The sequence below is a fragment of the Calonectris borealis genome, chromosome 7, assembly GCF_964195595.1.
Source record: "Calonectris borealis chromosome 7, bCalBor7.hap1.2, whole genome shotgun sequence".
In the NCBI taxonomy this organism is placed as follows: domain Eukaryota; kingdom Metazoa; phylum Chordata; class Aves; order Procellariiformes; family Procellariidae; genus Calonectris; species Calonectris borealis.
Window position 1 is genome coordinate 21,332,362 of NC_134318.1, and position 18,523 is coordinate 21,350,884.

The 18,523-nt window shown below is 44.7% G+C and overlaps 1 protein-coding gene across 1 annotated transcript in view; it reads left to right on the forward strand.

The window, feature by feature from the left end:
* Positions 1 to 18,523, forward strand: part of SORBS1 (sorbin and SH3 domain containing 1) — a 177,383-nt gene that overhangs the window by 76,142 nt on the left and 82,718 nt on the right. Inside the window, exon 3 of the mRNA XM_075154483.1 lies at positions 11,585 to 11,695. The gene's annotated coding sequence lies outside the window, so the exon portion shown is untranslated. The remainder of the gene's footprint in view (positions 1 to 11,584; positions 11,696 to 18,523) is intronic.

Sequence of the window (18,523 nt, forward strand, 5' to 3'; positions counted from 1 at the left end):
GACCTGGAGCAGCCTGCCTTGTGCCCGGGAGCACAGTGCTGACATAGCTAGGTAGCAGCTAGCTCAGGGCGTGCGCACGTATCTCGGTATAGCCCTGCGTTGTGCGAAGTAGGCATTCCCAGAACATTATTTTCTTTTTAGTTGAAACATAAGATTCCTGGTTACTGCGTGAGCTACAGCAGCTCAGATTTCACAGAAAAACCCAGCTATTGTGGGAATTGCAGTCAAAGCACAAGAGTTGGCATGGCTGGGCCTTCTGCATTCAGTCCACCTTTGACTTGCAACGGGTTAGTGTCCCCTGACTTCACAGGAAGGGAAACCCTCCTGGGAGGCAGGATCAAATTCTCTTTCATGCCTGCTGCGGACTAACCTGTGAAAGGAGCTGGACCCAAGCAGAGCTACTGCTTTGACTCTTACACCTTCTTTTCACTGAGCTTGACATCCCGTTCTCATGTTTCTCAAGTCCTGGCTGACTAAGGCGCGTCCTCCTGCATCAGGGGCGGAGGACAGAACTTCCCGTCAAGTATGTTCATGGAAGACAAATGGGAAAGCAGTGTCCTCTTTGAGATTCAACTCTTCCCTCTCTTGAGCTTTTGGGATTACTGGACACATTAGGCTTCAATGCTAAGAGACTGAAGAAAACTTCTGAGTTTATTCAGGTTTGGTTCTTTCTAGCTACGCCCGACACCTGGCAGGATGTAGTGGCAGTCTGAGGTGTTTGCTGCTCTGGATCTCTGTGCACAGGTGGAAGCGACTGAGCTCTGCTAGGGGATCCTCAACCGAGCACAGCATCGTCCTGCCCCCAGCACCCAGAGCGTTTGTGTGATGATCAAACGGAGGCGGTGCCTCCTGAGAAATGTCACCAAGTATTTAGAAAATCATTCTGCTTGGCAGCATTTCAGCTTCTTATTTTATGACTCTCCCTCTCTTGTCCTTTGATATTGTAGGCCTTTGTGTTAAAATAGGATCTCTGTTTCCCAAGAGAGAATGCCTGAAGGACAGTGTGAAGTCATGTGTTGTATGTTCATGGTATTGCCACTTCAAATGTTCTTGAATCACCACGTGGCTCCCCCCTACCTCAAATTAAGTGATTTCACTTAAAGAATCATGAGGGAGTTTTGTTTGTCATGTAAGAATATACATTAGAATGACTTTTATTTGCCTTCTGGTTCTGATCCTTTCTGGTTCTTCAAGTTTTTTTCTTCACCGTGAGTGTCAGTAACTCCCTGATTTTATTTTGGGGGTTGTTTTTTTATTTATTTTAGATGAAAGCTGAGATTCTCATGCAGTCTTCTGTTTCCATCAGGTGAGACTTTATGAAAACATCACAGATTGTAAGAGCTGACAACACCACACTAGATGTGCAGTACCCACGGGTGTATCAAATGCGGAGGTGGCACTTTGTGCTGTGCCCATTCTTAACTGACTGGGAGATTTTATATAGTTTAGAGCAGCTCCATAAGTGATTGTGGGCAATTCTGGATGGATTCAAGCTTCGAGAATCCCCCAGGAGGTTTTTGGTTAAAGACTGAATGTTATTACTTGACTAGAGCTATGTGAGAAGACTTGCAGTGACATTTTGGAACTATTTCAGTTACTGGAACAATGGATTTTAAAAATCTGGGCTGGTATTTTAGCGCCAGGGCTTTGTTGAAGACAGGGTGGCTTTTAAAGCCACTTTATGAGAAATGAATCTCTGTCAAAGTTTGTGCATTTTGTGGTGGTCTGAGTGTGAAGACCAAAGATGGAGTTTTTTGGTGTTTATCTTCATTCATAGGAGAAGACTGAGTCACAGCTGGGGCAGACTTTAGGGGGAGGAGGACTCTTGAGCTAAAGCAAGCAACTTGCTGCTGTGCTCATTAGCTTTCCAGCTTGCTAGAGGAATAGAAATACCAGTCGTTGTACCAGACAAAACTGTAGGCTCCCTCACTGGCATTGGCACAATCCAAAACTCCTGAGGAGAACTTGAACCAGTGCTCCCCGACGGTTTGGGTGCCTGTCACACACAAGACCATGTAAGGGCCAAATAGGAATTTTATAGCCTTTTTAATTCCAACAATGACTCAGAAAGGGCAGACCCTGCCTGAAGGCACGAGTACAGGGCTGCAAATGGAAGAGCGCGACGCCTTTGGGCTGATTATCCTTGTAACTCTTCATGTAACTCTCCCAGCTGTAGGTATTATTTATGTTAATATAATTGTCTAATCCTTTTTGAAAGCCAGTAAAGCTATTTCCCTACAGTATTCCCTCCTTGCCCTGTGGTAATAAATTCCTCAGGCTGATTTTATGCCATCTTTTAAAAATTATTTTTATAAAAGAATATCTATTACATTTACTGCCTTTTTATAGCATGGAGCAAGATAAATTGGCACATCCCAATCTTGCTTCACAATTATTCATTCATTACTTCACTTGCAGTCTGAAATCAATCAGCTTTTCTTCTTTCCTTCTATCTTTTCCAGCTAAATATTCCTCTAATCTTTCCATGTAACCTCAACGTATGTTTGTCATTTTTAGTCTCTTAAGCATTGATTGATTCAGTTGTCTAATCTTTCAAGGTTCCTCGGTATTATTTAATTATACATTGCTTAGCGATTTTCTGGGCGGCTGCTCCAAGAGTCTGCCTGATTCTTCTGTGACTGTTGCCTGGAACATACCAGCGCAGGTAATGATGTGGTCTCCAGGACTTTAACAGCTTCCATGTACCCAGTCCAGGGCTGCTCCTTCCATTACTCCCTTCCTGTGCTTGAGACAAGCAGGAATTATCTTAAATCACGTTTGTGGGGCCCTACCACGGTAGGCAGGGTGCTGCATAGTCCAGCAGCAACCATAGCAGCCTTGAAACTGCCTTCTCTGTTCCCCCCTTCACCATGCCAGAGCAGTACCCTGCAGTGTGTAGTAGCTGTAACCCGGTGTGCTCTGGCCTGAACACTGATCCTCTGAGAGCTGCTGTTTAATCCGTTTTAGACTCCTAGAAAGGCCGTCTGAGCAGGGCATGTTTCTCAGTGAGATGTTTTCACCCATTTTAAGGATGCAATCATACCTGATGTAACTTTGCCAGCTACTTTGTCGCCTGCAGTGTTCAAGCACAAGATACAGACTTGGCAAGGAATCTCATGAGAATTTTTCTTATAGTGATTACAATAAACTTTCTTTTCTTCTGTTATGTATAAAGACATCAAAACAACATGAGGTTTAAAGGAATATGAAACATGAATTTGTTCTTTAGAACAGAAAGCATTTTTCTTTTCCTGTAGTCCTGATTGAGAGCCTTAGCGTTTGCCCTTTGTTTTGCCAAGAACAGGTCATGTTTTTCAGGGTCTGAGTCTAATTTCTGAACTAGAAGAGCAACAAAGAGAAAAAGAACTCCATTTGTAAAGTCTCAGTGGAAAAATAAAATAGGCATATATGCAAATGCGGGGATGTGTGTGTAAGCATGTGCACAGATGGGGATAGAAGCAAGCAATGCGACTTGCTTCCATGAGACACGCTTGCAGTTTCATCACAACATGGAGCTAATGTACAGAGAAAGCAGAGGGGTATTTCACATCAGTTACACAGCTCGTGGACAGTATGCCTGTGTCAGCTTTTCTGTGAGCCCTTGTGACCCCATGCAGTGCACCGTTCCTTTTCTCATTTCCATCTGTTCAGCATTTCACAGTTTCTCAAATCACTGGAAGCCTGCTATTGATTTTTAGATGTGTCCTAAGTTTGCCGTAAATTTTATACAATGACCTCATACTGCCAGAAAGAAAGATTTCAGGACACCTTCAGTCCAACATCTACCCTTAAATAAATGGAAGATGTTTGCAAATAATTTATCAACCCTCTAGGAATGCCTGAGCTGAAAGAGAATCACCACCACCTTAGTGGTTATTGATCTCTGCAGAGTAGATCTTTCTTTTCATGGGAGAATTCAGCCACTTTACCCTTTGTTCTCTATATTTTGGTGTATTATTGTCTCTCTTTTGGTATATGCACGGCAGCACCAAATCATAACAGTTGTGTCTTTGTCCAGCATGTTGTGATTTCATTCGCAGGCAATGCAGTCTCTGCATTAGATCAGACAGATTCTCTCTGGCAATGGTACATCTGCCTGACGTGCCCCATTGCTCCTGCAATCTACAGCCGAACCCTCTTTATGTCATTCCACTGTTCCTTTTCTCATTTCCATCTGTTTGTCGTTCCGGAGTTTCTTGAATAATGAAGACACAGTGATTGCTTTTGAGATGTGTCATAAGCTTCTTGTCGTAAGCATTTTCTTTCCTTTAACAGCCCCCTTTGCCAGGCAGTGCAGTTGGAGGATATAGTGAGGGGAATTGACAATTTATTCCAGCTGTTCTGCTGAAGCAAATGCCAGTGGCTCTTCTGCGTGTTTCCCCGCTCGCTGTCCGCATTGATTTTCTATTATTCTTGGCAGATGTACTGAGGCCCCTTATTGCAGCCATTGAAAATTAAGGGGGCCTTGTCCCTTGAAGTGTTAGAACAAGAGAGATTTTAGCATTAGGGAGATGAGGAAAATAAGTGCTTGTACTTTAAAGGATTATTGATATAAAATGTAAGGCAAGAAACTTACTCCTGTTCTGAATTTTGCATGCTTCACCCTTTCCGTGTTCATTGAGGTAAAATTCGTTACCATAGTTGTTAGCTGTGAAAAATTATATTCACCGTGGAGTTAACTCATGTGGCTGGATTTAAAGTCCCAGCCTTATTTACAGCCACTTAATGTTTGCCTCAAGCTGTGATAAAGATCTTATACCTTAGGGCTCCAAGTGATTTGCAGAGAGGTCAGGTAGAAATAATACTGTCTTCCTTGCATAGTGTTCTTGAGATGCAAAGGGAGGATGCGAGAGGAAAAGGCACCTGCCTTCCACGGGAGTACTGGGTGCTGGCTATGGCCAGGGTCAGAGCGCAGCAGTGCCGTGACCCAGCAAGGGTGGGATCCCTGCACCCCCTGGAGCTGGGGCTGCCACCCCTTGCCCTGCGTGGAGTACCTCTCTCCCCGACAGCAGCGTTTTCATCCTTGGTACAAAGCCTTTTGTGAGTGATATTGCACAGGGGGGGAAATCATTCACTGCCTTCTCTTTCTCTCCCCCTTCCCTGCTGTGGTTTCTTTTTTCTAGGCAGTTATATAGTTCTCAGCCTTTTTGAACCACACGTGGTGAGTGTGACCTTGGTGAGATTTTGTTGCATTGTTTTCCCCCTCTCCCTGGAACGAGGGGCTATTGTTTCCTCCTAGAGAAGTGTAATCAAGACAGTGCCCGGAGGCCAAGTCACTATGTGTTTGACCCTTTGCCTTGGTCACTGACCCACATTTCATTCAAACACATTGGTAAATAGCGGCACTTCTAATATCTTTAAGATTTATGTAACAAACGGGGGAAGATTAGAATTGGAGGTATCCTTACTATTTTGGCGCCTGGGCTCCCTGCCAGTTTTACTTCTTGAGAAGCAAGTGTTTGGTTTTGTGAGTATGAAGCGTGTGACTCATTCTCCTCCTTGACATGCTTTCATACGTGTACTGAGTGGTGATTTACATGAGGATGCATTGAGGCTCTGCTTGAGCTGACAGCACTTGGTGCGCTTTAATCTCACATGTGGAAAGAGGAAATGAGTTAATCTGCAGTTAAATATAGAGGTGATGAAAGAGGTGGGAAGGGGAGGGGTTGGCTCTAATCTCACTGAGGTTGGGGTCAGTTGGGAGTAACCTCTGTATCTGGATGGTATTACTCTGGGATAAGTCATATCTCACCTCTGCGGAGCTGACAATATTAGGTAATGGAAAATGGCGACAAAGTGAGAATGTGCCTTATGCTCTGGTGTAGCTGCAGTGTTGGTCTTTCTGTTCACCCTCTACATGTTGGTGACACCTTTTTTTTTTTTCCTTTCAAGAGGTAACCAATGGATTGTAGGGGTAAGCAACTGCACATTGCTGAAATTACATCTTAAGGACCAAATCTGGGAGTGGATCAGTGTTGATCTACAAGCTTGGTTCTCTGTGATTGTCGTGAATATGTACCATGACTTTGTTCCTTTATTTTGCAGTGTATGTTTGTTTTCTGTTTATTCCTGTCCTCAGCTTTGAGCTGGAGATGCAGAAGAATTGAGAAACCGGGATACCTCCTCCGTAGAAATCCCATTCTCTTCTCCTTTTGCGTGCAGATGTGTTCTTAAACTCTGTCTTAGACTGAGAGCTGCCACCGACCATTCTCTCCAGCTTCCTGCATGCCTACGTGTTTTTTTGGGGAAAGCTGCATTACTGTATTCCTTACTGGTATATATTAGCTGCTTCCGAGCAGTTTCTCTCTGCAAAGCGGTGCTGCTAGGCTGCCTGCTGGTATGCCCAAGCAGAAAGACAGCCACACCCGAGCAAGGAGGGGTGCTTTGCACCAGGCTGGCACTGCTGCCAGACAGGGTGCACTGCCTGTGCTGTGACGCGGTACGCTGCCTGCACTGCGTTGGAGAACAGGTGAAATGGATTTTGCTGACTCATTTGGGCAGGTAAAGCAGACTTTTGGGCATGGGCTGAACAAACCTGAAATTTCAGGAATTTCAGCAGCAGCCGCCAAGAGTTGCTTCTTCTGAGAAGGCAGCTTGAGCTAAGCTGTTATGTGCTGACAGTGTTTTCTCAACAGAGTTGAACCCAAGTAGTCCATGTAAGGAATTTGCGTTTGGAGATCACATACTATGTGGGTCGTGTTTGTTGAGCAGTGGGTGAGGGAAGCCACTGGTTTACATAAGCTCGTTAAGATGAAAGGTCTGTCAGTTAAAAGAGTTCTTTTTCATATTGGAGAAAATCTAAAACAGTTTTTAGAGATCAAGATCTAGCCTGGAATGTACTTGTGCCTCTTTTGTTGACTTCACTGGGAATCACGTGCTTTTGCAGGATTTGGCCTGGCATGTAGATTAGTACCAACATCACTGTTGTCTTCACTCTTCCTGTTGGCCCAAAGCAATGTTCTGTGAGTCATTCCAGTCCGTAGACACAGGCTGAACTCCGGCCATCTGTCCCTAAGCAGTCCATATAGATTATGAAACAAACGGTTTGTTTCGTAAAACCTAATAAACTATCCAGAAGCCAGTAACGTTAGAGATGGCTTATCAATATCAGGCTGATTGTCAGTATTATTATTAATCATAATTAGCAAAAATGTTACCAGAATCTGATCTTTGCTGCACTAGCTGAGGATGGTATTTTTGTTTGTATTTGATACTTGCTAAGCTGGAACTCACAAGATGGAGTGGCTCAGATACGAAATTTTTAGAAGATCCATTGATAGCTTTCCTTCTCTGAACCGCAAGTCTTATGACTTCCAGGGTGGAAGAACATGACCATATCTGAAACCAAGGACAAGCATCAACTTAGCAAACAGTTGCTCAGGTTGAAGACAGGGACCCTTGTCCTCCCTTCCATACTGCCGCTTGTTGCTGTACCAATACTGATGGTTGACTTCACTCGTAGCTTTGCCAGCTGAAGAGTGCATGTGAGCACTGTCTGATCAGCACTGAGAAAATAGATGAGCTTAATTTATCTTCACTGGTTGTTCAGTTTAACTTGGTGGATTCTGCCTTTTGCGGATTATGGAGTGCTCACGTGGACAATTCTGCTACCAGCACTGCGGGGAGTGGTAACCTCCAGCAGGTGTGGTGGTGACAAGCAGTTTTCAATGGAAACACCTTCAAAAGATGGGTGTCGATTTCCAGCCTTAGAGGCAGTATAGAACAGTGAAAAGAGCAGTGTGCTAGGAAAGCAGGAGCTACAGTTTGTTCCTCTCACTGATCCTGGTGTTACGTGATCAGTCAAATCACTTCTCATCCATGCAGCTGTTTCTCCTTCATCTGTCTTGTCCATTTAAACTCCTTCTAAAAGGGGCTGCCTGTTCTTATGTGGACAATGGCAAAATAATAATATTTTTATCCTGCTAGTCTTACAGAGCTGCTTAAAATTGTTGTTTTCTAAATGGCCTTTAGATCTGAGTATTGTTTGTTGTTTTTTTTTTTATTTCCAACCCCTTGCTTTTCCATTGCAAAGCTGGCCCCACACTGATGTGTTTGATTATGTTTTCATTGCCATTGTACTTGCTTTGGTTTTGCAGCTCAGTGCCTAAAGGACACTGTACAAACAACATGATGAAGTCAAGCAGGGTCAGCCCCTTTCTCTTTTTACCTTGAAAACAATGTGAAATTGCTATGTTTCTTTTGCTTGGCACCTCCAGCTCTTGAGCTCGAGGCTATGTGTGTGTCTGCTGCCCTTCTGTCGTGTTCAGGTGTGAGATCATTTGGACAGTGTTTTCCATTGCTGTCTATGGGGTATTGGAAGCTGTGCTGTCTGCTTGTGTGTGAGATCAAGCTGTGAAGTGTGGAAAATGAATGCAAGAATAGCAGCGTGCTGAGCTGATGTCCATGTCTACAGTGGGTTAGTTGTGACTAGGTGCCATTACCAGGGTTCACAAGTATGAAGCATAGACTTGTCTTGCTGGATCATGCCTGGCCACTGTCTGTGACAAGAAATTTTCTCCTGTTTCTCACCTCTCCTTTTTGTATTTGGCAGCATTCCTTTCTCCATGGGATGCGGTTTGAGTGTGGCCTGTGTCCAGCCCTTTTAAGAAGTGCCGGGTTACTGACTGTTGATTTGAGAAAGGGAGAAGGAGCTAGACAGCTTGATTCTGCACTATGGTAGTATTGTCAGCCATTGTATCAGCCCTCAGCATGAATAGAGCAGCCTCCAGAAACACCCATAAAAAAGTGGACCTTGGTACTTTTGTACTTTAGGCTCATCACTATCTTTTTCCTGCTATACCCTTCCCATGTCACTCTGAAAATCCCCTTACGGCAGGTTTGGGTACCAGGACAGACTGAGGCTGTAGCTTGATGCATCAGAACTACACAAATGGCAGTTTCCCCTAAGCCACAGTGATTTATTTGACTGCGGATCTGAACACACTAAAGGAGTGTTAAGAGTTAGGGAAATCCATACTTAAAAACAAAACAAAAAAAAAACCAACCCCACAGGAAACCTCTTTACTAGCAGTGTGGTGAGTTTTTTGTTTTTCTGGTGTTTTTTTGTTTTCTCCTCAGTTTGCTTGATTTCAGCACTCGCCTGTTACAATGCTGCATTAATTCAAAGTTTCCGGTTGGGAGCGCTGGTCCGGTTGTATGCTGCTTTTCGTAGCTCGCTGAGCAGTTCAGTTACCGTCGGGGCCTGGTATGCTGGCTGCTTGTGCAGGCAGAGTCCAAGTACCTTTTGCATTATTCAGTGGAAACTCAGCAGGCTTTTCTGTTACTGTGGAAATCAAACTCTAACAGCAGAATAAGCCAGAACACAGCTGAAGACTAACAAAACTAAAATTAAAAAACGTTAAAAACTTTTGGGCAATGTTGTTCATCTCTGACACTGTCAGCTGCCCTAGTTTTATTGCCACTGACAGGAAGGGAAGTTTTGTCACTAGCAGCAGTGGGCGTAAAGTTTGTCCAAACTGAATCCTTCTGTGAATCCTGCATTGATTTTTCACCAAAAATAGCTTCTTGTGGTCCGCCAGGAGCTAATGCAGGGCATATTTCCGAGGGGAAGGTTCGAATGTTTAGCTATCTCTTCTAGATTGGGGCACAGACCAGCCATAACCTGCACCCGTATTCCCATGTCTTGCTGTGCTCCCTGGCTATGTGCCAGGTTAGAGCTTTTGCCGTAACAACTCTCAGCACCAGAGGAGTTTCTATCACTTGCTTTTTGTGCCATTTACTTTCTCCTCCTCCTCTCAACCTAGCTTTTAGTCCTTGTTACGAGTAACGAGTTCTCTGCTTTGGGCAGCTTTTGGTAGCTGGGACTCTGGCCAGCTTCAGCCTTTTGCCAACTCGCAAGGACAGGGCAGGTTGGGAAAGCAAACAAACTGCAGTTAATGCCAGCAGGGCAGCTTCTTGTGTCGCAGCAAAACCAGGGCTTGACCTTGCCACTGGAATGTTAACTCTCTCTTGGTGCATACTCTGGACAGTTTAATAGGAAATTTTCTTCCCAGTGCTAGCAATAAGCCTTTCAAACATGTGTCCTTTCACTGATCCCTTTCTACTTGTTGGGATGGAGAAACTACTAGGCTGTCCTGGACAGAAAACTTAATTTCTTTCAACTTGTGTTTCCCTAGGACTATTCTAGTTTTATTGAAAAACTAGCCTGGTTCTTCTAGGCTCATTGTGTGGGATATTAGCGGGTCTTGAAAGAAGCCTTGAGGCTTGTAAAAACATCATATTATTGGAGGTCTGTGAGCATGCTCTGAGATCGCTCCCAGGCAAGGTCCCTGATACACTATGAGAGTTTTTACTTCTGAGCATCACATTCTATTTTCTCTACCTCATGTTTATGCCCCACTTGCACTGTCATGAGGACATCTAACTGGTGAGGCTTATTGGCTGGTTGTACCAGGCCCTTGGAGGTTCCGGTCTTGCATTGCTTGTTGAAAGAAATGTGACTCCACTCCCCTCAGAGCTTGAATAAAACACGCATGAGAATTTGTTCAGTCACCCAGCATAGGGATGTAACTTTGCTAGTTGGTCTACTCAAATTCTTTTTAAAGTTGTTGAATACAGGGAAGTATGAAGGCGGCAGTGTAGAGAGAGGCTGGGCTGCCCTCTGGAAGAACCCCTCTCTCCACTCAGTATGGAAGAAGCTTAGGGTGACTGGCCAACAATTTCACCCTGATAAATGACGTGATTAAAGTTGAGTGGTGTCAATACTTACCTTATAAATCAAACTGCAAAGACATCGCACTAAAGCCAGGCTGCTGTTAATGTTATTGAGTGAAACAATAAAGCTGCACAGCCATCTATCAAATCAATGTCAAATCTAACCATTTAGACTTAATATTAGACTGGAGTTAAATAGTCACATTTAGTAACTGTCAATGCGTGCAAAAAAAATAAATTGTCCTCTGTGAATTCTGCCTCTGTGGCTGTCTGTCTGGGTGTGTACCCTAACCAAGGAGTTTGTCCGAAGACAACCTGATGTATGTTTCTTAGTATGTGTCTACTACCTGCCCTTCCTTCTGAGGGTTTTTATTCCTGGCAGCGGGGAGTTACGTTTCGTGGCTGTTGCTACTTCTAGCTCCCAGCCCAGGCTCTGTGTCAGACAAGCCTATTTATGCATCGGAGGTAGCTGCGTAAGATGTGTATTCACTTCTCTTTTTCTGCATTTTGCAAACCAGTATACTAAATTAAGCTGGAATCAACAGTGATTTACATTAGTAAACAGACTGTAGGTTGTAGGGAGGCGTGAGTATTTGTGCTATTCAGCTGTCCTTGTTGCTTGGGGGGGGATCTCTAGCAGAAAGGCAGGAAAAAGGATGTGGTTTCAGCCTTCCCTAGAGACAGCCGTAAATATCGGTTCTCACATAGAGGATGCTAGGATGCGGATCTGGTCAGACTGCTGTTTATACTAACTATGCTTCCTGCATGGTAAGCAGAGGGAATTGCTTCATCTAAAAGTAATGTTATTTCTGTGAATGGCTGATTGCTTTGGTACAGCCCCCTCGGTAATTGTGTTGGATAGCAGGACTAGTGGCACTAATAGCATTTTCTTCCTCTTTGACTTTTGTAGGTATGTGCTGTTACGAAGCAGTTGCATGTGAAGAGAAGACGGAGTGGAAGTCGCTGTCAGAGGATCCTGTCCTTCTCAGCTGGGCCTGAAGAGTTCAGCCAGCTGACTGGTGTGAGTGCCCTGAAGGGGAGGGGAAGGAGCACGTCACTGGGAGACCTCATCCTGATTTGGGGCACCAAAATCACATCTACCTCTATCACTTGCAGTGAAGGAGTTTTTCTTCCTAGTAGCAGCCTACCTGGGTTGTGCAGCAGAAAGCTACATGTTGGTGAGAGCACCACTGTATTATTTGGGGTTTTTTTGGTAGGTGAGCCAGTCAAAAGCTCCAGTTGTTGAAAGAGGATCAAGCTCCAAGTGCTATTTTTGTGGTGAATCATAGATGCATTAGGTAAAACAGCAGTCCCAGCAAGGATTAAATTCACCTTTGCCACCATCAGATGTGTTCCTTGTTTATCATCTGCATTTGTGACATGCTTTTCTGTTTATTTTGATGCTGGTGCCAGTAAGTATTTTGTGCCTCACTCTAGGTCAGAAGGTAGTGGGATTTTGGAATTGGAGTGAGGGTTAGGTTTTAGGATAAAGACCAAAGTTTAGCAGCTGGCCTTGGATAGGCTGCAAATCCAAGTTTAGCACTGGTGCTTGCCTGCACAGCAATAGTGAGCTGGATTCATTGCCTCATCTGTAAGAGGCCATTGGGTTAGGTTGGAGTGAGTGTTGGGATGTGTGACTTGACTTGGTGTAGCTTTAGAGCAGACAGGAGCTGTTGGGCTGGGATCAGGGTTTGTGGGGAATTACGGAGTTGATGACATAAGATAAAGTCAGATCCCCAAGGGGCTGCTGGGCTAGATTTAGGGTAGCTGTAGACAGGACACCTACAAATACTGGTGAAGCTGATTTGTTTTCTTTAGAGGAGATGGTGTGGGGTCTTTGGTACCATTTGATCTAAGATTAAGTCCTGGGTTGAAAGAGACTTGACAGTTCTGAGATAAGGTTTGATATTCTTACTTGCTTGAGGCAAAAGCGCCTCAGCCTTTGAGAACTCTGAATTGAAGTAGAAGTCTTAGATGTGATCGAGGCTGAGGCTCACATGTCAATCTCTTGAGACCATTTTTTCCCTTTAGGATGACTCTGATATGGAGCCTGTTTGTGATCAGGAAGGCAAAGGTCAAAGCAGCAGTTTCAGAAGACTGAATCTCTGGCATCCCAGAAATGGCAAATACAACTCTTTTGAGCTACTTCTTTCTTTGTTTCTAAAAAGGCTGAAAGCATCAGGGGAGCAGTCTCTCCTGTCTCTCCCCTTCCCTCTCCTTTGCGCGGGTGCTCTAGTGGTCTCAAATTTCAGCTCCGTGTGATCATCTCAACTCCTTTCCCATATGACACTGTACCTGATGTTTGTCTCCATGCCAGAGTCACATCCATACTGACATCGTGATTCTCGAGGGTTGCTTCTCTCTCTCTCTCTCCTTCGGTGACACAGAGCCCTTCCAGTAAGGCTGCATCGGTCTCTTGCATGCTGAACATGCAGAGGCTTTTGTCAGCCTGACTGCGCTGTGCCTTTTATGAAGAAAATTCCCTGAGAAATAAAAGTCCAGGCTGTTGGAGAGGAAGCTGGAGAAGCTTTTGGGATGTATCAAGCCAAGTTTTATGTCATTCTTCTCCTGCTGCCTTATAAGCAAAATCACACAGACTTTGCTTATAAAATTACTTGGTCTCTTCTAGAGATAGGCCGTTTTACACCAGGCCTGAATATGATCCTGTGCTTTGGCTGCAAAAGGGAGGGAAGCTCCCTCCCCCTCAGTTTGGCTGTATTAGAGGGAAGGGAATGTGGTGATTCGTTCTCCTCCAGCCAGAAAGACATAGTCAGGCATTGATCTGGAAAAAGAGCATCTCCAAGAAGTCTTGATTCTTAGAGACATGCCTGGGAGTTGCTGTGATTCATGCTTATACAGTGGCTGACCTATGTCATCAACCAAGTGATGACATCTCCTTTCCTTCTTCCCTTATCCCCAATGCCTGCTCAGTCCTACTGGCTGTCAAGTGACATCAAGACGTGGCATATCTGTGCTTCAAGGAATGCATAGCACTGAGTACCAGGGCCTGGATAGCCCATATAGGAGTTTGGAGGAGAATGGCTTACTCTTTAGCCTCCATTCCAGATTAGGTGGAGCTCTAAATGGCTCTTTTTACGTTACCTTTTTATATGAAAGAAAATACTTTCTTTTCTGTAGTCTGATGACTTTTTTCCTTTAGTTGGAGGCTCATGGGAATGCAGGGAGGTGCTTGCATACCACGCTATTTTGCATTTGTTGTTTTTTAAGATCTAATTAAGGCATTGTGTTGTTTTTTAATGTGACCTGCAATGCGTGCTGCAGATCAACTATTCACTTCAGAGCTTTAGTTCGGGCATCTGGCACTTAGCGGAGACAAAACAGTTCCAGGCCTGACAAGCTGGACCAAAGGCACAGAGGGGGGAAAAAGAATATCTAGCCAGTACACCAGGAAACAAAGTGAGTCTATGAAAACACAGTGGGGAAATCCTGACTATATCTTTTGCTGTCATAGGTGGGTACGGAAAACGCTACCAAGTAGGTCCAAGGCACTTTAATTGTTTCTCCCGCAAAGGAGAAAAACTGCCCTTAGTGCATGCAGAGGACTGTTGCAGAGATTGCTAAAGAGTTGCTGTGCTCACTGATGGCCAGATTTCCCAGGGCCCGCTGGTCAATAGCTGCTGCCTTATTCCGTTCCGAATTCATTGCTTCAAGTGAATGCTGAAGGTTACTCAGACAGGTTGCTGTAAGGTGCAACAAGTCCTCCTTTCGCTACTTCCCCTGGGGACAGAGCAGGATGTCTTCTAGAGGAAGGCGTTGCCCAGAATGTCTTTTTGGCTCCAGCCAGCTGGTCACACCAGCTCCACACTGGCTCTGCCCATCTTAGACTATAAAAGAGGTTTAAATGGTGCAGCACTGTGCCAGAAACGAGAGCAGTAACAGTGAGAGTGAGCTTACAGAAAGCAGAAAGATGGAGTTTTCATTTTTTCCGTTGAACTTCAGGGAACAGATGGAGAGTCGATGAGGCAGAGATGCTGGAAGGGACAGTATGTTTCAAATGTTTTCCTTAATGTCTTCCCAATCTGCTCATAGATTCATAGCTCCTGCCTGTTCAGTACAGGGCAGTTAGTATAGGATGTGAAAACTTCAACGCCCCCAGGCCTCCAGAGGTGGATATTCCCCAAGGCTTGTTGAGCTGTGTTTTTTGGGCTAAAGAACTTTTGACATAAAGGGCTGTGGGAGCAGCTCATGGCCTGATGGGCAACGTCTTTCTTTACTTCATTCCAAGTTACCACAGTGAAAGGTCTGGACTTTCTGGGTAGAGACAGTGACCCGGGAGCATCTTGACTGAGCCCTGTACTGATGCTAATAGGCCAGTCCTGCCTCTCTAAATGGCCAGTGTTTTTTTTTTTTTAATCTGGTTAGAAGCCAAGAAGAATCTAATCAGAGCCCAGCAGTGCACTGAGCAGCAGTCATTATCATAACTTAGTCATCCAGTTGCTGTTTCTTTGCTTTGACAAGAAATGTTGGTGTGGTGGGAGGGGATGGGCGAAGATCAGCTTTTGTCTTTGTCTCCTTGAAGAGGTTCAATCACGTTTCCTCTCAATACAACTATAACCAAGTGCTGCCCTAAGAGGACAGTGCTGCCCTTAAAGTCAGTGAGGCCTTCAAAACTCTATGGCACCCACAGTTTGAGGGAGAGGAATCAACAAGAAGGGGAAACTTAAACCCTCATTAACTCCCAAAGGCAATGACTTTTGGCTGTGAACTGTGAGATATGATTACTCTCTCATTAGCCTTCATAGTTACAAATGTAACTGGTTAACAATTCCAGGCAGCTGGCTGAGTTAGGGGCAAATCCAAATTTCTCCTCAGCCTGGTGTTTTGGGCTGGATCTAATGACACACAGAGCAAGTCATTGGGCAGAACTGCTGGGACTTAATTTCCATGAATGCCCAGGCTTGTCTACTGGAACACATGTTGCTTCTTTTGGCTCTGTAGTTCTGTTCCTGGAGAACAGAGGATCAGCTGTGGGTAGCCTGATTTGATATTCACTTGTCTTTAGCAATTAGGGTGCAGGGAAAAGCATTGCAGGAAAATACTGGGATGGAGAAGAGAGCACAGTCTGAATTTTCTTTGCTGCTTCTGCTAGTTCCGCTAGTTCCCTTCTTCACTGCACTCCTAGTCTCCTTTTTTACCCTCGACAACCTACCAAATCCATGTCATTGGAAGAGGCAGTAAGCTCGGGTGCTGGCCCAGAGATTATGCTAAATATCTGAGTATTTTGGGTCTGAAAAAAAATGAGAGAATTTTACGAAAATCAGCTTCCTTGTGTGTCATATAGGAGATGATTTTGTCGCGACCGTACCTTAAGGTTAATTTAAACTAAGCACAAAGGTTAAGAGCGCTGGTAAATAGCTAGTGCTTTTACAAAGTCTTTTAATATTGATTGGGGTGTATTCTGTTACCTTCTCGGCCAGCGGTGCCTTTCATTGAATGAGGTGCTGGTTGGATCAGTAAGGATGGCTCTGGCCTAAAGTACACTTGTTGTATGAAGTGCCATTGACAGTCATCTGTAGTAGAGGAGCAGAGCCTGGGTTCTCCTGCCACACACAATCCAGTGATCACTGAGCCTAATCCTTGTGTCCGATGCCCAAGTTTGCGACAAATCACAGCATGCAAGTTTTGCTTCCGTTTTGCCTTAGTGTAAGTGGCAGTACAGGGTAGAAAGGGCTGGGGATGCTTATGCGCAGGTGAGGATGCATGTTTTGTTGATTGCATGCTGTAACTGCCACTAATTTCCTTAGGACTTGGGTAAGCATAGCTGAGCCCTAAGTTTTTCCTCTGCAGTGTTGTATTTAGCAGGTCCTGAATTCCACAGAATTGCTTGGACTAGGGTCCGCAGCTGTTCAAGGTAGATGGGCAAGGTTATACTTTCTTTTATGCATGAGAGTTTAAATAGGTCAGCAGATTAGTGGGAGCTGGGAGAAACTGCTGCTCAGGTGACTGCTAAACAGCTGATCACTCCCAGCTTGTGTTGGTGTGAGGCAGTGCTTTCCAGCTCCTGCTGAGTTCTCCAGTCAGTAGAAGACAGCAGTGGGAGCCGTGACTCTCGCAGAAGTCTCCCTTAAGATTCTGTAGATCCCAAATCCTGGTATACTGTGATCCTACCAGGTAGTATTTTTTTCTGTTTTAAATGAGGGATTACCAGCTTATATAAGTATATCCCTTATCTCCAACAGCCAGAAGGGACACTAGGACAGTTCTTCAGTCTTCAGCAAGGAAGCCAAATTATGCATTTGCTTTTCTCAGCCATTTGAGAAAATTTTCTAGCAGTTTGTCTTGTAGCCCGTGCTGTTCTCTCTGTAGGCTTAGCAGGTTATGTGCTTTCACTGGATTAATACACACATTATTGTTACAAGGGCCTCTTGCTAGACCTTAACTTCTTCTGCCCTGCAGACTTGTTCCTCCTGGCAGATTAAGGTCTATATAGAGCTCTTAAAAGGCCTGTATACATCTTTGCAAGGAATTTTGTTCGGTCTCTGGCGACAGTCTGAACCCTTTCATGCCATGCAGATTCAGCTGTAAGTGCTTCCTGAGTCCTTGTGCAGTTGCACTAAGCTGCCTGGCAGGTTGTAGGGGCTGCTGGCAGCACTATTTCATTCTATGGTGATACTGGTACCTGCAGCTTTCGGCAGAGCTCAGGTTCAGATCCAACACAAGGGGATCCAAGTGTTGGGAGCTTTGGGGCAAGCTAGGGCTCATCTCTGATAGCAGGGAGGGTTCTGTAAAACTATCCTAACCAGAACCTGGGTGGCTGTTTTGTAACAAAGCAGAAGCTCCAGCCCAGCAGGACGAGGGTGCTGGGTGAATGAGATTATGCTCACTCACAGTACTTAGTGGAACTCTAGCAGCAGCGTGGTGTTTTGGCTGAGTTTTGTTTTGCAGCTGAAACCCCAGAACTCAGAAGGAACTGAACTAAAAGCACAAGCGTGATGTAAGTTCGCTTGCCTTCCTCCTCCATCTGCAGAACCAAATAAGTTCAATCACTTTTGCTTAGCATCTCCCAGATCTATCAAAAGTACCTTCTTTTATAAGCTGCATGTCACAGCACTTCTTTGATCTCTTTTTGTGGCTGGAAAGCCCAGCCCCGTGGCGTATTGGCGTGGCATAAAAGAACTAGTTATCAAAACACGAAAACTGTATGGATTGTGCAGCAAACTTTCCAGGGTAGCTTATAACCAGAACAACCCACTCCCTCCAGTGAAAGGATTTGTTTATGACTTTGGTAGCAAAACAGACTTGATGAGGTAGGCTTGTCCAGTGGCTACTACAGCAGTGGTCCAGAACATCCTAGAACTGGCATCTGCCACTGTTATGCCAAAGACTTCCTTTGTTGTGCAAATTGTTTTCTCCCTTTTGCTATTTCCTTCAGCTGTTATGGTGATGTTGTCTTTTGCAAAGACATGGCTCTTACTTGCGGGGGGCGGGGATAATACAGCAGTGATTGTGCAGCAGTAGGTGCCAGGAAAATTGCAATGGATAGTGCACTGTTACTGTAGGCTGATGGTAAAACAGCAACACTTCATAAAGCTTTTTACCCTGCACTGAAGGTTGACTTTGGAAACAACCAAGCTATGTGGCCATGCAGTTGTGCAAAGTTTGCTGCCCAGTTGTCCCTTCATCTAAGTGGAATAGCAAATTCTGTGAAAATTCAGACAACAGACTTGAAGGAAATCAAGGTTATCTTCGGGTGGTGAGGGAGGTCTCCTGTGGTGTACTTGTTGTATAAACAATATGTTTAAAGTAATTGGAGCTGGTGATGACTGCACAGCTTACTTTGGATGATGTTGTGGGCTTTTTTGTTGGTTTTCCTGGGTTGCTTTTGAAA